At 39.2% G+C, this 19,247-nt stretch overlaps 1 protein-coding gene across 2 annotated transcripts in view; it reads left to right on the top strand.

Moving 5' to 3' along the window:
• The first annotated feature begins 364 nt into the window (after window positions 1–364).
• The window catches only part of CELF2 (CUGBP Elav-like family member 2), a 543,341-nt gene continuing 524,458 nt past the window's right edge, over window positions 365–19,247 (top strand). For both annotated transcript variants that reach the window (XM_053977017.1, XM_053977018.1), the window contains exon 1: window positions 365–505. The gene's annotated coding sequence lies outside the window, so the exon portion shown is untranslated. The remainder of the gene's footprint in view (window positions 506–19,247) is intronic.

Genomic DNA, 19,247 nt, shown 5'->3' with positions numbered 1-19,247 from the left:
AAATAAATTACATTTCATGCAAAGAACTTAACTTAAAAATCTCAGCAAACAACAACAGAACCTTTTCACTAATGATTTTCAGTCATCAGAAGTGGAGAGAGACTCAGACAGCAGACAGCATGGTCCCAGCATGCTTTTTGCCTTTTTTTTTGTTTGCACAGTAGCTGTCAGTTGCAGCCCTGCAGGTAGTAGAACCCAGTGGGAAGAGGGGCGGGACAGAGCGATGCTGCCTGAACTGACAGCAAATTTAAATTACTGAGCTTTCTTTTGCTTTTTTTCTTTCTTTGAGTGCCCTTTCCTTTTTTTTTTTTTTCTCTTTTCTTTTTTTTTTTTTTTTTTTGGTATTTTTCTACTCTGCGACAAACTGAAAAGATTCGAGCACACACTAATTTAACAACCCTGCTTCGTCGTCTTCTTTTTTTTTCCCCTTCTGCTTCCAGGATAATTAAAAGAGAAACCTGTAAAGGCAACGTTCCTTCAAGCAAGTTGGTGCTGTAACGTGCTGGTAAGATGAATTTAATTTATTTTTTTTTTCCTTTCCTCATCTTTTCCTCTTTTGGAGCTGAAAAGCTTTTGTATATCTAATGCAGTCGCAAGTGTGGTTCCCCTGCTGTGGAGGGTTAGAAGGTAATGAAAAGGTGCAACGGCTTGATATGTGACCTTCTCCTATTACTTAAAATGGGGAATAACAGCTTTCGTGTCTGTCCTCATGATGCTTTTCTCTCTATGAATTGACTATTTGCTCAACAGAAGAGATGCTGTGATTGTCGCACTATGACAATGAGGACTTGATTGTTTTTTGGTTACTGTTCCTTGCTCCTATCAGAACAGATACTTGAGTTGGGGGGGTTGTGTTTGTGATTTTTTTTTTCCCTGTGAACGTTGCCTGAAGCACTGATATGACAGAGGGGTGGAGATGGGGGTGGAGGAGATGGTCTTGGGTATCATCCTGCCTGTTCAGCTGTTTATTAGGTAGAGAAGTGCAACACTGAAACTTTTTTTTTAAATAAATAAATATTTTTCCACTTTCATCAAGTGGGGTCAGTGTATCCAGGATTTATTGTTGTCCGATGCTGGGTAAAGTTCTTGCTGTCCCTTGCATTTTTCCTCTGGAGAAGGGGGGAAGGGGTGTTCCACTCCATACCTTGTCATACCATTGTAGTAGCTAATTGCAAGAAGCTGACAAACTTTGAGATGAAATACCAGGCATTGCTTTTGTAAGGAATGAGTTTGATGCTGTGGATCAGCTCCTGTGAATGCCAGCCTGCCAGATACAATCAGATCTGTATTATACACGTTACATTCCTGACTTGCAAGTACCCTGATTTCCAAGGTCTCCTTTCTAGTACTAGCACATTTTCTTTTTTTTTTTTTTTTTTTTTTTTTTAGCAAATAAGATGTGTTTTCTTTGTGTTTAAGCTTACAAAACTTAAAAGATGGTTTGTTTTTCTCAGGCTTTCTGAATGTAGTTCTGCCAGGTACTGAATGCTACAACATCTACTGAAATCAACAGGAAAACTGAGCTTTTCCTGTATTTAAGAGAAAATTGCTGAGTACTGGCAGGACTGGATCTTATGATTGCTGAACTATCTCTGTTTTCTCAACTGCAATTAATTCTTGTTGCACTTTAGGCTGGATCCTGTAGCTTTTACTGCAATATTCAGAATATGCACTATTCTTACACTTAGTTGCTGTTTTGTGGTCATGCTGATGAAAACTTTTTGAACGTAGGATGGGGATTTTAGGAGAAATTGAATAGAGTTAGGAAACCAATGTGATTTAGTCCTCGATCTCCTTGAAAGCTCCTTTCCTTACTTTTATTCAGAGATATCCTGAAACTAATAATCTGCACATTGATACATTAGACTTTCCAGACTCAAAGGTCTGTTTTGCCAAATGCATAACGTGATATCATGAGAGAAGTTCTGCAAGGAGGGTGGAGAAGAGGAACAGGGGGACTGAACACAGAGTCCTTTTCGTGTCGATGGAGAGAGGGAGAGGATGTGCCAGTGCCATATGGAAAATCACATCTTCTCACAGAAACTTTGTTAGGGCAGAGGCTTAAGGGTGCTGCACTTGCAGAAGTTCATCACTCCCTATTTCAGTCTCAGTTTCAAGCACTGCAATACTTTTCTGAAGGTTTACTTTGCTTGTGCAGAAAATACTGTTGGCTTGTGAAGTGAGGGCATTGGAGCTCCCACATCTTGCTTCTGCCCTGAAAACTTGCCTTCCCCCACACCAACATCAAGGTCTGCAAGGCCCAGAAAATTAGGCTTTGTCCCTTGTAATCCTAAACTCCCATCCATTTATAACCAGAGAAGAAAAGGGTTGAATTCAGTGTTCTTGTTATGGAAATAAGTTTTTATTCACTCAGTATCAACTGACAGTTAGAAGCGTATCTGATGTAATATGAATAAACTGTAGGCTGTTGTCGGTAAATTATGCATTTATAGTCTCACATTCTCCTAGAAACAGTGCTTTTACAATGCTCAAGTGGCCTAATGGGGTGAAACAACTACCAATACTCTCATCTGAGCTTCCTAATCAGCCAAAGTCATGAGAAGTCCATGGTGGTTGGTTCCCACTGTCCATGGTGGGCATCTCAGCCGTAGGTGAGGCTGCAGGGAGTGGGTGAGTCTGAGTTTAGCCAGGGGTCTTTGGTCACACAGGTGATGTCAAAATTACTGTTATGAGGCAACATGAAAACATAGTACAGCTGAGTATAGATGGTGAGTTTTGTGGCAAGAATGGATTCCTAAATTCTTAAACTACAACAAAGCAGATATCTGTACATTTAACTAAAAAAACAATCGCCCCAACCCAATCTACCAGCCTACATCCTCTTTGAATGTAGTCTTTAAACATATATATTTTTTAATTAATCTGTGTACTTTAAATTGCTGTTGGCTTCTAGCAATACTGTCCCCTATTCAGTGCCTGGAAATTTCTAGTTGAATGCAACTGCTTTCATCGTAACAAAAAAAAAAAAGAAAAGCAAGCCAAAAAATTTGCTTTAATTTCCTGTCAGTTAGAGAGAAATAAGAAAACACTAGGCTAATAAAAATGATAATCTGAGTTTACAACTGTTAACAAGATTCCTGAATAGAAATGGTGCTATTATGCACAAAGAATTTCTATCATCACTGGAGGAATGTAGTATAAAATTATAAGGTTTATTATTAGGGTCCTGTCAACCAATCAGAAATCAACCCATAACCTTATTTGTGAAATACCATAAGTTTTAGCATCTTCCCTCCCCTCCTACTAATAAAATATTAAAGAAAATTTTATAATTAGAAACTTTGATAACATAACTGTGAATTTCATTTACAGCAAAAAGCTAGCATAATTCTGTATTTCTTCCACATCTCTAACGTTCCATATAAAGTCACTGCAAGTCTGAGTTGCACACAGCAGGTAAAATTAAGGTAAATCACAGACTTGCCATGGGAAATAATGATGGGATTTCATCAGTTGCTTTCTCCTGGGAGAAGCCAAATTCCCAGATTTTTCTCAGGACTCTGAAGAATTACTAAAGAATGTCATAGCATCTACTACCCTGAACGAGATTATTTATTAGCATTGCATTTCTGGTCAGCTCAATTCAAGTGTGATAGAATCTCAGTAAAATTCTTAGATTTTAACCATTGCAAATTATTCCATTTCATTCTAGGAGTAAAAGACTCTTAAATTTCTCTTCTAACTGCAAATGATTTATGTCATTGTAAGGGGCTTGCTCTGTTTCCATTTGATTTAACATATTAGCCATGGTCTTCTTTCAGCAAGAACCACTCTTGCAAGAACCCTGTACATAGGCTCAGAGTGACCCCAAGTCTCTGATCCTCCCCCACTACCTGATTGATAACATATTGGGCTACCACCTGCCTAAACACACTTCTCCCACAAGTCTGGCAGCCAGTCACAAGTCCTTCATCTCCTTGTGATGTGCACATGGCTCACTTCAGAGTCCTTGGGGCTCCTAACCCTCTGTAGAGTATAGAGAACCCTAAAAATAATCTAAAACCTCCTAATGACTCTCATCACCTCCAAGGCAACAGAGCTCACAATATTTATCAGATCACTAGATAGGAATTAAGAATATAAATAAGTGTTTTATCTATTAAGGTAAACAGTAAAATAATGGCAAGAAGGAAACAAAGTGAAAAGAGAATTAGAAGCTCAAAGAGCTCATTTATAGACCATAATTATGGTCTATAATATCACCTAAAACCTTCCTGGGGTTGCTTTGCATGTCCCATGGCCTGATAACTTAGTTCCTGCCCTGATGTGCTCTGAGTTCTTGAAGCCACATCTTTCTTACTCACATTTTTAAAGACATATACTGTCATCTTCCTTGGGCATGGCAACAAAGTGGGAGCAACCCAAAAGCTCTGCATATTTTTTTTTTTTTTTTAATTTGTCTTCTCAGTCTGGAACCTCCAACTGCCTGTGTGTTACCCATAAAGGTGATTGTTCTCTGTCCATGACATTTGAGCAACAAATCATCTGATTCATCTCATTCAAATTTATGTGCCTATATTGTAGACACCAATATGTGAGTGAGCTACCTGTGGCTCTCATTACAGTCAGAGAAAACAACCAGGTCCTTTTTTGACATCTGTTTCCTTATAATCCCATGGAAAGATGTCATATTCAAATTTTCTCAACTGTTGACTTACTTACTTTAGACATCTCTTGTAACTACTTCATGACGACAGAGGGCTTAAAACTCTGTAAATTACATACATTGAATAACTACTGACTTATCAAGCCTCATATACCTGGCATTGGGCTTCAAACAAGGCTGATCCTAGTGCAGTTAGGAGTGGATTGCATAGGCACGTCCATACATCACTGACATAATGTCACTCATATATATCATTAGACCTCCAGGGCTGCTGGAGGGAAGCTGTCACAAGTGCATTCCAGGCAATGTGTTTAACGTCTAATTAATCTTGTTCTTTGTGGTTAATTTTATTAGGCTGAACTGATCTAGTGAAAGGAGGTGCTGTGATTGGCTTATTTGTTCTACTTAGTAGGCCAGTGGCATTTAAAAGTCATGCTGCAATGCTATAAAAAATCCCAAACTCAGGAAACTCCATGAGTGTAATGAAGTCTACCTATTTTAGGCACCAGTATTATAATGAGTTGGTGTTCCTGATGTAAATTTTCTTATCCAGAGGACACTTTGTGCATTTGAAAGCTTTCAGACTGAAACTTTGTCTTCTTAGATTTTTACAGCTAAAGGTGTGTTAAGAGTGCAAAAATTGTGTTCTGCAGAGCAACCCCCATTTCCCAAAGGTACCTCACACCTTCAGCCCACCTGGCCATCTGTGGAAGGGTTTTTTGTGTCCTCTTGGCTCTGTGCTGGCCCCATTCAATTGTTTTCATGTCCAAGTCCGTGGTAGGTGACATGAAGGGCTGTGGGTGATGCTGATGGGTCACAGCCCACCTGAGCAGAGGGTTAAAAGGGTCTGAGGGAGGCAGCATCAGAGCAGCCTTGCTTGCAGAGGAAATGATACCCAAAGATGACCATAACCAGCATCAGTCAGGTGGAAAATCTAGTTAATTCAAGGAAAATCTAATTAATTTAAAAGGCAAATGTGCCAGCACATAAATGTATATTAATATGTATATCAGAGCATGGTGTTAGTAATGCCAAGGTTGTGGGTTCAATCCCTGTATGGGCCATAAACTTATGAGTTGAACCTGATGATATTTGTGGGTCCCTTCCAACTCAGAATATTCTGTGATTCTGTGATTCTATGATATAAACTCATAGTATGGCTGTTGGACATATAAAACCCCACTAGACAGGTGAGGCATTCAGCAATAGGAACATACTCTGCCACCAGACAAACGTGGTCTCCCTTTAGGATTCATTCTTGTCTTCGCTTAGGTAACCTTCAGCATCTTAAAGATTAAGTGTAGGCTTGGTTTAAGTCAGATACACTGGATTTTGCCATTCATTTAAGCATAAAATGTTTGATTGTCCACTCAGTTGTTGATCCACTTCTCAATATGGTGGTATTCAGTCAATGTAGGTTGGGCTTGATGATCATGGAGATATTTTCCAACCTTAATGGTCTTATGATCATCACACATGATTGAGATAGCTCTATTCTGAACCTGAGCTCTGAAATGTTGTGCAAAAATAGTCTTTATTCAGACAATGGGACTGGCCAGATTTTGAAGCCAGCAGAAAATGTGTTATGATGCACTTGAACTGCTGACATAAGAACAGAGCTCTGAACACAAGATTGGGTCTCTGACATATTTGCTGTTTCCAACGATTAATGTATAAATGCTGTACCAGCTACTAACACAGTGAGCAGTCTATGGGGCTCATGGACTGCATTTTGGATAACAAGAGACAGAAGTATCAATTAATAGTGGCTCTTAATCAATCTGATGCAGTTGATGTTTTCCATAGGCGCTCCATTAACGAGCAGCTCGCGGCTCTGCCAACACCTTTCTTTCCCTGCACTCTAAGTCCCTGAATTATGAAGGACATGTGCATACCAAATGAAGGTTTTGCACTCAAGAGCAAAGGCTGCCTATCCAGTGTCACAAAGTAAGAGACCACTTTCACAGGACATTAAAGGCTGGGTACTCTTGCTGAACAGGTTTACACATTTAAGCCTTGATCCTGCAAGGACTTATACACATGCTTAACCTTACACACTGCGAATGAAATCCTGGGCCTCTCAAAATCAATGACAAAAGTCCACTGACTTCAAAGGGCCACTCTGTGAATAGCCTTTTTGGTTTAAGCGCAGCCACACAGCATGCAGAAGTGTGTGAGCTGATCTCCTCAGCCCTGTGTGCTTGTCTCAAGTCTTAAGAGATTGAGTGAGATGCTAAGTGTATCTTTCAGAGCACTTCTGTCTCACAACAGACTATAGGCATTCAAAGATGTTTTCTTGTTTGATCTGTGCTCTTTACGAGTTTTGCCCAAACCCTGTGGTAAAACCTGCTGAAGGAGTCTGTGAGCAATCCATAATACAATTCTCTCCCTGGCTAGTATCGCATTCTGAACAGTTTGTTTTCTTTACTTTCCAAGAGATCCAATCCCTGGAGTGAGGTGATTATGCTGGAATCACATCTTTCTTTTCTAAAGAAAATAATCTATAGCTCACATGATTTTATAGGAAATCTGGGAAATATCTGCTGAAATGACTTACAGGTCAAAAAAAAAAAAAAATAGTGTATGAATTTGTACAGGATTCAACTGCTGGTTTTCATCTGCTTTCTGCTGGTAATTGAGATACCTTCTTGCAAAATCTTACATCTGTCTCAGGATCTGTTGGAGATCAGAAATTCAGTCCTGGGTCTGTCTCAGTGTATAAATCTCTCCTCTGGCAGTGGTTTCCCTCGACTCTCTGTGGAGTCCTGAGGAGTTGGGTGAAATGTCCAGGAGAATGGAAAGTGGTAACAGCCCCATTTTTCAGCACAGATCCCTTTCCAAAGCAAGTTAAGTCAATGATCCAATGATGCTGCACAGACCCTCTGGTTCAGGGATGGTAAATTATGCTCCCAACCCTCACAGTGGCTGAGGTACTGGAGCTGGGGGGGTCTTGGGCTGTCCTGAATAGCACCAAGGTGTCTCAGCTCCAGTAACAGAGCTCATGCTGGAAAATGCAGATCCTGTGAATGAAACAGCTGTGCTGGTGTGCAGATGCACCAATGCACCCTGCACATACTCAGGACTAGAGAGGTTTTGGCTACCATCTCCCTAAGCCTGCAGAAACATTTGGACAATAGGTGTACTGTAACAAGGAGCAAGGGTTAGGAAAAGATAAAGTTTTGCATCCCAGTTATGCTTTAGGATAAGCCTGTGTTAGCATTTGTGTAAGCCAAATTACCTCTTCTCACCCAAATTGGTGGCAGTCATTTGAGAAGGAGAGTAGGCTGGGTGAGCTCAGTGAGCTTTTTTCTCTTACAGCATTTTCCTCTGACACGTTTCATTGCTCTAGCAGCAAAAAAAAGGAAAAAAAAAATCTCGAGACTTTACTCTTTTTTTGGCTTTTACTGTAAAGGTATTTTAATTTTATCTTCATCATGCTTCTGTAATGGGCTTTACACATTCCCAGCAAAGTCCTGTGTGAAATTCTTAACCATAGAGATTACAGAAATTTACTGCTTCACTGGCGTGGTCAAGTTGCCACAAAATTGCATTTGTTAATGTAGCTGTGAAAACACATGGCACCTGCCATCTCTGAGCATAAGGGTTTTAAATATGGCTTGGAAGAATTTAAGGATGCCTGTAAAATGGGGCTTGGCCGTGTCAGTTTAGCTTTAGAAAGGAGACTGTGCTATAAAATACTCACCCATAATTGGACACAAGTGACAGCTTTACTTAACTAGTGTTCACAAATGAAGGAGCAATGAAAATGTTCTGCCTTTCTCACCCCAGAAGAATGACCACGGCAGATGTTAATACCATTGAGACTGGCTTTATTGTAGCTACAGGTGAGACAAATGGAGGATTTATGAGTCTGGGGATTGAGGGAAGGGGAGGAAGGGTGAAAGTCCAATGTTATTCCACAGAAATGCAATGTCCATTCCATAGCACACACAGTGCACTAAAGCAGAGGCTATTCTGTGTCCATGAATTCATGAGCGTGCCTAGTTTTTTTTGTTTGTTTTTAAGTACCCAATAGCCAGAATCACAAACTGAACATGATTCTGCTGTTTATTTCCTTATGTTCTACCCTGTACCCATTTAAGCTGATGGCAAATCTCTAACTTAATTGATAATATGAGGTAATCAATGGCTCAAAGTCTGGGAACTCAGTGACCCGTGGAAGTGTAAACAAGAGACAACGTTGTTTCTCTGATGAAAGTCCTGAGATGAGGCTTGGCCCAGCATCTGCTGGATCCTTTCTGTTCATTTTAATGAGCTTACAAATGGTCCCTAACATAATGTGCATTCAATAGAAATCAGCATTGGTTTTTCAGGCACTGATCCAGTAAAGCCCTTAATTATGTGCTTAAGATTATGGTATGGGAATAGTCCCATAGAAGCCACTGCAACCACAGAAATGTTTTAAACTCAGCAAGTAAGAAAATGTTTTGTTGCTGGAGTATCACCACATTTTTTTCCAGTCAGTGGCCTCTGCCAAGAAAACTAACAAATTCAGTTTCTAGAAATCAGACAACATGAGATGCCATAAATGCAGTGATATTCAGATTTTTATACTTTTTTTTTTTTTAGCTGCTTTATATTCCTTTATGCCCAGATATAGCAAAGCACTTAACTGCAGTTGTGACGTGAATAGGAGTGCTTGCATCTTGAAACTCAAAGCTCCCTCCCCTTTTAGATTCAGGGTATGCTCACAGGTGGTGCTGCTGTCTGTTGTCAGTCCCAGCTCTAGATAGCATGATGTTTTTAAATTTATAAAAGGTAAAGCTGCAGTATAAGTAGGAAAATATTCTCCTCTGTATTTAAAGTAAGTTCTGGTGGTTTATCCCAAACTCTTTAACCAGGTACTTTTTTAGAAGAGCTGCTTAAATGCAGTTTGAACTTCTGTGCTATGTGGAGCACATATTGTTTAACTGCTTCACTCCAGCTCATCCCACCTCACTGGAGGGGACTGCATTTCTGCATCCTCTTGTTTTCATGAAACCTCTTGATATTCACCAGGATTTTTTCAGGTAATGCTGCTTACAGCAAACACAGCCTGTGGTGTTTCCAAAAGTTTCCTGCTGTCAGAAGCATTAGGGCCAAATTAAAAATATTGGTTTGGGAGAATGTAATCTTTTCAGCACAGGCTCTGGTCAGCTTGGCTGTGTGCAGTGCCAGTGCCCAATAGTAATGATGTCCAGGCACAGGGCCAAATGCTAAAACTGCCCCCAGAGTGAATATACTCACACTCTGTGAGAGGAGCAGTAAAGTATTCTTGTTTTCTGGCCAGCAACATCACTTCCCAGGAGGATAACTTTTGCCAGGAGTATGAATAAGCTGCATTGAGGCTATGCCTTATGGCAACTGCTGCATCAGGGACTGCTAAGTAACTCATAAATAAGCAGTCCCTGCTGCCCCCCAATTCCAGTATCCAGCCTCAGAAGGTACTCATGTAGGTCCAAGTATAAAGGCTTGCACAGTGGTCTCAGTGGGCTCTGAGAAGCGCCAAAGCAGAGGTGGCTACTTTCCATCTCCAGCTCCTTCGACTGGCCATAATTTTTCTGGCAAGCACAAATATGCAGAGCCTAGAAGGATTTGGCTTCTATTCTTCAGCTCATATTCATCATGTGGGTTGCTCCAGTGAAGTTATGAAGCCAGGAGCTCCTGTTATGGTAGGATAAAGTCTCCACCATGGCTGAAATCTTTATTAGCAAATTAATTATGAATAAACACTGGAAAAATAGGCACACTTTAATAAACCCAGCAACTATCTTGTTTTGGGCATACAAGTGTATTTATACCCACAACAGAACTACTATTAAAATGTAGGGGTTTTTACATTAGTGCTCATTTTCAGTTTTCTTGAGAACAACTTCAGTTCCACTCACATAGGCATGCCAAACCTTCTGCTGATATAAATCAGAGTGATCCCTTGAAGTCTGGTGAGCATCTAACCCAGAATGGCAAATAATAGCCTCTAGAGCCCCACTAATCATTGAGAATGATAGAAGTTACTGATTCAACATGTACAACTTTTTAGCCCCACACAGACAAAATCATTTCAGGCAGGAATTCCTACACTAGGGATAACCATATTCCATAAGGAGGTAGTAGAGGTTAACTGCATTCTTGCAGCAAGGCACCCTGTTTTGGTTTAAAAGGTTGAAAACCTGCTTACAAGGATGCAGCAGTTCTAAGTTTTGTGCAGACAGGTAGTAACAGATATAATAAAGAATATGAGCACTTAGACATCTATAATGTTCTATATTGTGCCCCTGTATGAGATGTTCCCCAGTTCTACTGCTGACATACAATGATCCAGCTCCTGCTTCTTTGCAGCAGAATCAAGAACTCTGATTTCAAATAAGCCAATAAAGTGATGTTCTGGAAGGCAATACTCTGCCCTTGTACTCCTTTTCTTCAGCTACATTTTTGTTGCCTTTCAAGACATTTCCTAATTTACTGCACAGATACCTTATTTTGGAAAAAGATAGAAATATCATCAGCTGGTGTGTTTATCTAAGAAAAATCTGCATCATTTAGACAAGGATAATCAACCCCTTCTGTATACAAAGACAATCTGAGCACCGTAAACCAGAAAAGCACAATAAAACCAGAAAAGCATTGTCACAGTTTAAATTTCTTTATGTTCTTGTCTCCCATCAGTATAAAAATATACTTTTGTCATGTAGCTACTTATCTTTGGTTGAATACCAGACTGAGCATACAGAAGCAGTTCTTTTTTTTCTGGTATTTCCAGTCAGCTTCATACCTCAAATTATTAAAAACCTCTGGGAAGTCGTTCTCATGAAGTGTGATTCACAAATTGTATGAGTTAGTCTTCAAAGATTTTATTAAAATAAAAATGGAAGTCTATGACCCTTACTAGTGGTTTGTCTTATATAAATGTATTTCTCTGCTTGACTTTCACAAAATACATTAGGACAGAATAAATGACATTGGAACAGGACAGGAAACACTTCAAAAGGAACTAATTTTCACATGCTGCAAAACTAGTTTGGGGACCATCTTGAAAGATCCTCCATGCCTCCCCTTTTCTTTATGCAGCTTTATTCATTGTCTTAAAATTAATTTGCCAGAGCAAGAAAACTTATTCTTAGAGAGGTGATAAAAGTGATTTTAAAAGTCCTGGTGATAGCAGTGGTTCATATTGCTTCTGGTGAATATGTTGTGGGCAAGTCTCTGGGGTTCTGTCAGTCCCAGGAAGAAAACAGCCAAGCACCATCCTGTAGCCCCACGTGCTGTTGAGCTGCTGCAGCTCAAGTCCATCCATACACACACCCCCAGCCCCAGGCAGAACTGCCAGCATCCAACTTGTCTGTGGTACCTGCTGTCCCCCAGCCCAAAACCTGGAATGTTTCAGAGAGTGACATTTGGCACAACCCAAAGCTCTGCAGGGGAGCAGGCTATTGACTAAAGGTCTGTGAATGGTCAGGAAATGGTCCTTAGGCCATGTTCCTGGTCTGGATCTTCTTATTAGTGTAGACATAACTAGTGGAAACACAGATCAAAGGGAAAGTCCTCCCCAGAATACTCACAGACTCTGATTTGAACTTCAGCCAGGTGCAGTTTCAGACTTTACCCACCCTGTTAGAGGGGACCTGAAAAGAAGAGGTGGGAATAATTGCTGGCAGGTGTCTTTACAGATTAAGTAGGATGTCTTCAAGCATAAAAGTGTATCCTAACTTGTGTAATAAAAACTCAGTGTGTTGCCATAGCCACAGAGCATCCCCGAACCAGGAAGTTTGGGAAGATGGGAAAGTTCTGTAAGCTTGGCTTGATCTTACAGCTTGCTCTAAGCATCCACTAAGTTCCACTGATGGACACAGGACTTGGACAAACACCTGATCCAACCTGGTGCAGAATCCTCCTGCCACTTGAAAGAGTGTAGGCTGAGGCAAGTATTATGCCTTCCTTAGAGGAAAGAAGGCTGACTGTTGGTACAGAGCTCTGAGAATGGATAAGGGCTGCTGGAGTGGAGCTGGCTTTCAGAGCAAGCACGTCCATCCAAATAAACACTCCAGGTACTCATCAATATGCCCTTGTCCAGGAGCAAATTGGATTCTGAACAAACATCCAAAGATATAAAAGTGTAAATATACTGATGCTGTCCTTTTGGAAAAGTCAGCTGCATACATTTACCAGAGCAAGAGGAGGTGAGGGACTGGGGATTGTGTTATTCTACTCACTTTAAATGTTAGTTTTGATAATTTTTTTCTAAATTAGTCTTTATAATTCACTGCTTCCTGTATTTCCCAAAATTATTATTAACAAATAAACAGATCTTTCTTAGTTCTCTCTGAAACAATAATGGCAAAGGCTTTGTCGCATGTGCAAGAACTCCAAATTAGGTGAAATTTGCTTCTGGCAATGGAGTAGTGGCACCATGCAAACACATCTACTAATAATGATGCTTCTTTTTGTGTGTGTTGTGCAAGCAGCTATGGCAGGATATGTTCCAAACCTCATTTTATTAAATGAACAGTACAGACCACCAGTAATTGTTATGTCAGGGGAAAACAAAAGCATAAATTGTGCATATGATAGGATGATGTGAAAATGCACATAAAGGAGCACACCAATGTGCTTTCCTTCTGCAGGGTTTTGGCAGACTTTCCAAACTGCCCAGTTTAGAATTAGCAGGGTCAGAGGAGATGTCCCAAAATTTAGTATAATTTGCATTTGTCAATACCAGACTCCTCCGGGGGGAGGTAAGTTCTCTTTTCACAGAATAGACAAGTCTTCTAGAATATTTCCCCAGACAGATTCTCTTCTGCACATCTCCTTGCCAACTGGAACCTTTTGATCTCAACATCCTCAGTGCCAAATTCTTTAATGGTGTAAATGAGTGAAACTCCACCTAAGGCAGTGGAGCAGATCCCATTTGCACCTGCAAAGAACTTGGCTTTGATTCTGTAGCCAAGGAGAGATTAAAACCATTGGTTCTAGTAGATTTGTTAGCCTGTAAAAATGCTCCTCATCTCCAGTTGCAGATAGCTCTGTAATCCAGTCCAAATGTGAGAAGGAAAAGCAGCAGAAAATGCTTTTGAGGACATGAATCCTGGAAAGGGAGTGTGATACACCGGAGGATAACAGGATTTTGTGATCTCTGTCTTATGACCAAGGATACATTGCCATCATTTTGATTCTGGTCTCCTCATTTGCTCTCTGTGCAGCTTTTTTCCAGATCTCCTAATGTGAACCACTTATTCCAGATTGCTCTTTGAAGAAGGCATCCATTGATACATCAGAGATTAAATGAGTCACTCATGATGGATTGTGCTTCATGGCTTTATATACCACAGAAAATTATGCATTTTACACTACCTTGTAAAATAACCATTTATCTAAGTAAACATATTGACTTCTTTTGGATTCATATGAAAACTATCCTGGGCTGTGAATCTTAATTTAGCAAGCTCTTGACAGGCAGGAGAAAAGACAGCTAAAAATGATAGAGAAGAATCAGTTACTTAAATGTCAATAGAGGGAGGTTAAAAAATGAGCTCAAAGTAACAGATCAATTTGTTCTCCAGTGTCCAGCCAGAGGTACAGACTTGGAAACTTCTACCACCTTTTCCACCCTCTAGGAAAGGAAGGGGAAGAGGAAGGGGAAGGGGAAGGGGAAGGGGAAGGGGAAGGGGAAGGGGAAGGGGAAGGGGAAGGGGAAGGGGAAGGGGAAGGGGAAGGGGAAGGGGAAGGGGAAGGGGAGGGAGAGGGAGAGGGAGAGGGAGAGGGAGAGGGAGAGGGAGAGGGAGAGGGAGAGGGAGAGGGAGAGGGAGAGGGAGAGGGAGAGGAGAGAAGAAAAGAAAAGAAAAGAAAAGAAAAGAAAAGAAAAGAAAAGAAAAGAAAAGAAAAGAAAAGAAAAGAAAAGAAAAGAAAAGAAAAGAAAAGAAAAGAAAAGAAAAGAAAAGAAAAGAAAAGAAAAGAAAAGAAAAGAAAAGAAAAGAAAAGAAAAGAAAAGAAAAGAAAAGAAAAGAAAAGAAAAGAAAAAGAAAAGAAAAAAGAAAAAGAAAAGAAAAAAGAAAAGAAAGAAAATCTTTAGAGTTTTTGGCAGTTGGTTTAGTTCCATCAGTTGTATGCTGCTATGATGTCAATTCCAACATGAAAACAGCACATACTAGACAAAGAAATGAGGCCAAATGGTTAGAACAAAGGGAAATGGCTGAGAATAATTTTCCAGAAATTCTGCCTCTTATCTTTTCACATGTATTATAGGCACCAAAGCAAGGTAACTCTTTTCCAAGCACCATAGTTTGCACATCTGTAATAAGGAAATTATTCTTCTGATCCAGATTCTCCCCAGAGCCTTTCCATGTGGGTCACAGTAACATTTGAACATCTGACACTGGTAAAATTGGATCAGCATAAATGTGCACTGATTCTTCTTCTGAGTTGAAAGCATCAGAAGGTATAAGAATTGTGAAAGAATGCAGTTTAAGTATGGAGGTAAAATGGCCCATTCCAAGTCCTTTGGGAAGCTCTGTATTTGTCTGTCTAGTGGAACAGGAATACAGGTCAGTACTTGCTCAGCTTTCAAAAAAACAACAGGTTAAATTTTCAAATAACAGGTTAAATTTTCTAGTATCTGACCATTTCTGCTTGTTAGCTCAGATAGAATTTAATTGGTGCACCTGCCTGATTTTTGGCCTCTCCACATCCTTTTCCTGATAAGTATTTACACCCCTCTCACTGACAAAAGGGTCCAAGGTGTTGAGTGCATCATTGACTTCAGCCAGCTTCGGATCAGATCTGTAATCACCGCAAGCTTCTGACTTGCTGGCTCTAAATATTCTGGATTAATCATCTCAGAGACAAAGCAGAATATCAGAGCCAAGTATTACCTTATATATTTCCGCTTTCCCAAAGGTTTACTCTCCAAAAAATCCATTCTCCTATACGTAATATAAAATAATTCACCATGGAGCAAAACACTGTATCATGATACAGATCTGGGCAGTGATTGAAATAATAACAGACTGTTTAATTGCTAAATTACAGTAGTGATATTATGAAATAACATATTATATCTGCATTTATAATAAATTAATCCATCATGATTAAAGGTCTCTCAATGAATACCAAATGAATTAATACATGATTGGCCTTTATAAGTATAAGCCTTTAAAATTATGCAGTTTTCTGCAAGCCGCTAGCAGCCCACAGAATAAAGTGGCAATGAGGAAATCTGTCACAGGAAAACTTTTCTACATTCCATGCAGAACACTTTTTCTTTCAGAACATTTTTGCACAGTACTTGTTACCAATTATGACAGGTAGCTTTTTAACAGGAGAAAATATGCCCATAATCACACAATGTTTGGGGGAGAGGGGAAAATTACTACAATATGACTAATTTTATGAAAGACATCTGTCATTTTCTACTGTTGTAATACAAGCTGTTGAGTAAGTAAATTTAATTAACCAGATTTCTCATTTTAAAAAGGGGGGATAAAGGCTTTTACAGCATGCCAGGAGCATATCCCTTGAATATAGTTTGTTTAATGGACCCAATTAGATTGAATCATCAAATTTTCTGAACCTTAAATATCTCAAATTAATTTTTTCCACATTGTTTTTTCTATGTACCATTTTGCAGCCATTTGTACTGTGTAGTGGATGTTGTTTATTGTTGATATTCCTTTTTTAGAATTCCTGCTTAAAGCCAGGGCTTTCTTGGTGCTTGGTCTTGCACATAAAGGAAGAAATCTCCACCTAAACAGTTCCCATTGAAAAAGAGTGACATACAAGGAGTGAGAAGTGAGAAAGGCAGGGAGAGCAGATGTATCTGTCCCAGTCATAAATAATTCCGTGAAACATCTGAGTCTTGGTCTGGTGTCATCTCAAATACTAGACCACACTCTAAAAGGATATAATTGTAAGTCAATGGCAAGCTCCTGCTTAGGGGTGTGAAATTTCCTCTGTTACTCAAATAATTGCAGACCTGAAAGGTCCTTTTTTCTTAAAGAGAGTTCATTTTTGCAAAATATTGATTGCACATCCTTTAGACAACTTATACCACACAGAAAGAAATTCTAGAAAGGTGGGTTGTTTGGGTTTTTGCAATATGTGAAAATGCTCTGTTATAATACTGCTCCCCATGAAAAGCTGCCAACGTTTATGCAGAGTTTTCCAATGGCCAGAAAAAAAAACAAGAAGACATGTGAAAATTTATTTTCTTGATGTCAGTGGGAACCTCGTGTAGTTTCACTTACAGTATTTTAAGCTACCTGAGGTCAAAATCTGACTAGAATTCTCAAATCAACCTCAGTTAAAACAAATATTCAAATAATACTAAATGAGCTGGTTGCCACTTAATAGAATGTGTTTTCAATTTGCTTAAACTATTTTTAGGAATACTTAGGTTAGTAGAAGATCACCTTCTAAACAAAACTCTTGGTGAATTTCTGGTGTCAGTGCACCTTCTGAATTCTGTTCTTATATATAGCACCATCTAAAATTTAATATCTTATCCTTTTGTACACAAGGGAAGACTTCATCCCTATTCGGAAAAAAGAAAAGAAATCAATGAAAAAACTACCCACTGCCTGGGAGCATGTTGAACTGTACAGAATTTCACTGAAGAATGAAAGTGCCTTATTTTTATCTTTTCTCTTTTTCTTAAAATTTGAGTTCATTTAGAAACATTTACATAGGTTATGTGTGGGGAGCACAGCATTAATTCTGGCAAGTTTTTGTTACCCTAACAGATTTAGGAAGTTAATTGTACATAATATATGTCTGGCATTTAGAGAGCATCATTCACTTAGTAGCATGAATAGAGTTACTAAATGTGGGGAATAAGTCAGTCCAGCACATAATAGATTGCTTACTGGGGTGGAATAATCATGCAGAGAAGTGGATAGGGAAAACTGAAGGACTTTGGTTATCCTCATGTACATGCACACATTGTAAATCTGCCAGAATATCTGCAAGCTTAAACACTGGATTCAGTCCTTTAGACCAGTGTTTTCCTCCAACTTGAAGGATTAGTTGATAAGTCCAGTAAATGCCCCCTCTCTCCTGCACAGGGCCTTTGGAAAACTTCAGGTGGAGAAGGGTCATAAGTTGGTAGAAAAGTATCAGGCTGAGAGGTGAAATGTGAATTTAAACACCTCATTTTTCTTTTCTTTTCTTTTCTTTTCTTTTCTTTTCTTTTCTTTTCTTTTCTTTTCTTTTCTTTTCTTTTCTTTTCTTTTCTTTTCTTTTCTTTTCTTTTCTTTTTTCTTTTCTTTTCTTTTCTTTTCTTTTCTTTTCTTTTCTTTTCTTTTCTTTTCTTTTCTTTTCTTTTCTTTTCTTTTCTTTTCTTTTCTTTTCTTTTCTTTTCTTTTCTTTTCTTTTCTTTTCTTTTTTCTTTTCTTTTCTTTTCTTTTCTTTTCTTTTCTTTTCTTTTCTTTTCTTTTCTTTATTTTATCTTTTTTTTTTTTCTTTTTTTCTTTCCTTTTCTTTCCTTTTCTTTCCTTTTCTGTGTTCTGTTTGTTTGTTTTTGGGTTTTTTTGTCATTTTTGGGAGGAGGGGGTTGTGTTTTTTTGTTTGTTTGTTTGTCACATACTTCTTCTGCCCCATTTATCAAGGCTGTATTCAAGCAACATGAAGTGCCCATGTCTGGTCAGGGGAGAAAGCTGGTTTTAGTGATGCCCCATGTAGGTCCTGGTTATAGCAACCAGGTGAACATATAAATCCAAAGACTTGTTTATAACCCAGGTCACCTGAATATGACTTTTAGATTTTCTTTGCTTTAACTGCCTTTCTAAATGTCTGGGACAGATTAGAGAAACGCAGCTTAGAATTTTAGAATTAGAGGACATATGGTTATCTATATTCATATCTGTGCCATACAGAGAGAAGAAATATATGGTTCAGCATGGGAAGCATGCAGACATGAAACAAACCCACCCCTGAGGGGTCAGCGGCAGAAAAGGTGTTAGAAGCTCGAGGGAATTTTAACTGAGCACAGGCAACACGCTGAAACTCTGAGATAGAACAGCTTTTAAGTGAGCACAGGCAATCCTGCAATTAATGGAGACATATCTACTCAGTATTACAGTACAGCCAACCTGCATCCTTGGCTTATTAATTTCTCCCAGTAGTACAAGTAGGTTGACGTCTTCTAAATTAAAAACAGTTCCGCCTTAGGAAGAATTGCCAAGGAATTTGTACATTAGAAGTCTCAGGAGATGAAACTCTTGCATGCTGCCTTCGCTGGGGAAGAGTACAAGCTTATCCTTCAGGAAGTGTCATCTGCCAGTTATGACAGCTACACATTTGTATTCATTTATGAATTCACCATTTACAACTGTGGCTATTTAACACAACAATTCCCTGGAAAATCTTTGGACTCTGTGTTTGCATAATAAGAAAAAACTTTCAAGAACAGCTCATCTCCTTCCGCCTTTTCTACTATTCCTGTTTTGTACCCAATGAATTTTACACAAGAATAATTTAGGACAGCATTTGGCAGGGTTGTTCTGGTCTCTGTGCACGTAGGAGGCTTGTGAATCTCTTGCAATCTTGCTACAGGGGACAACATTTCTAACAGGGTGTATTCAGGAGAGTTGATTTTGTTATTCTGTGGAGTGAAAGTGTAGTCTGTCACCTG

The sequence above is a fragment of the Vidua macroura genome, chromosome 5 (assembly GCF_024509145.1).
Source record: "Vidua macroura isolate BioBank_ID:100142 chromosome 5, ASM2450914v1, whole genome shotgun sequence".
In the NCBI taxonomy this organism is placed as follows: Eukaryota; Metazoa; Chordata; class Aves; order Passeriformes; family Viduidae; genus Vidua; species Vidua macroura.
Note: the sequence above shows the minus strand (reverse complement) of the source record. Positions and strands in the feature narration are given on the sequence as shown.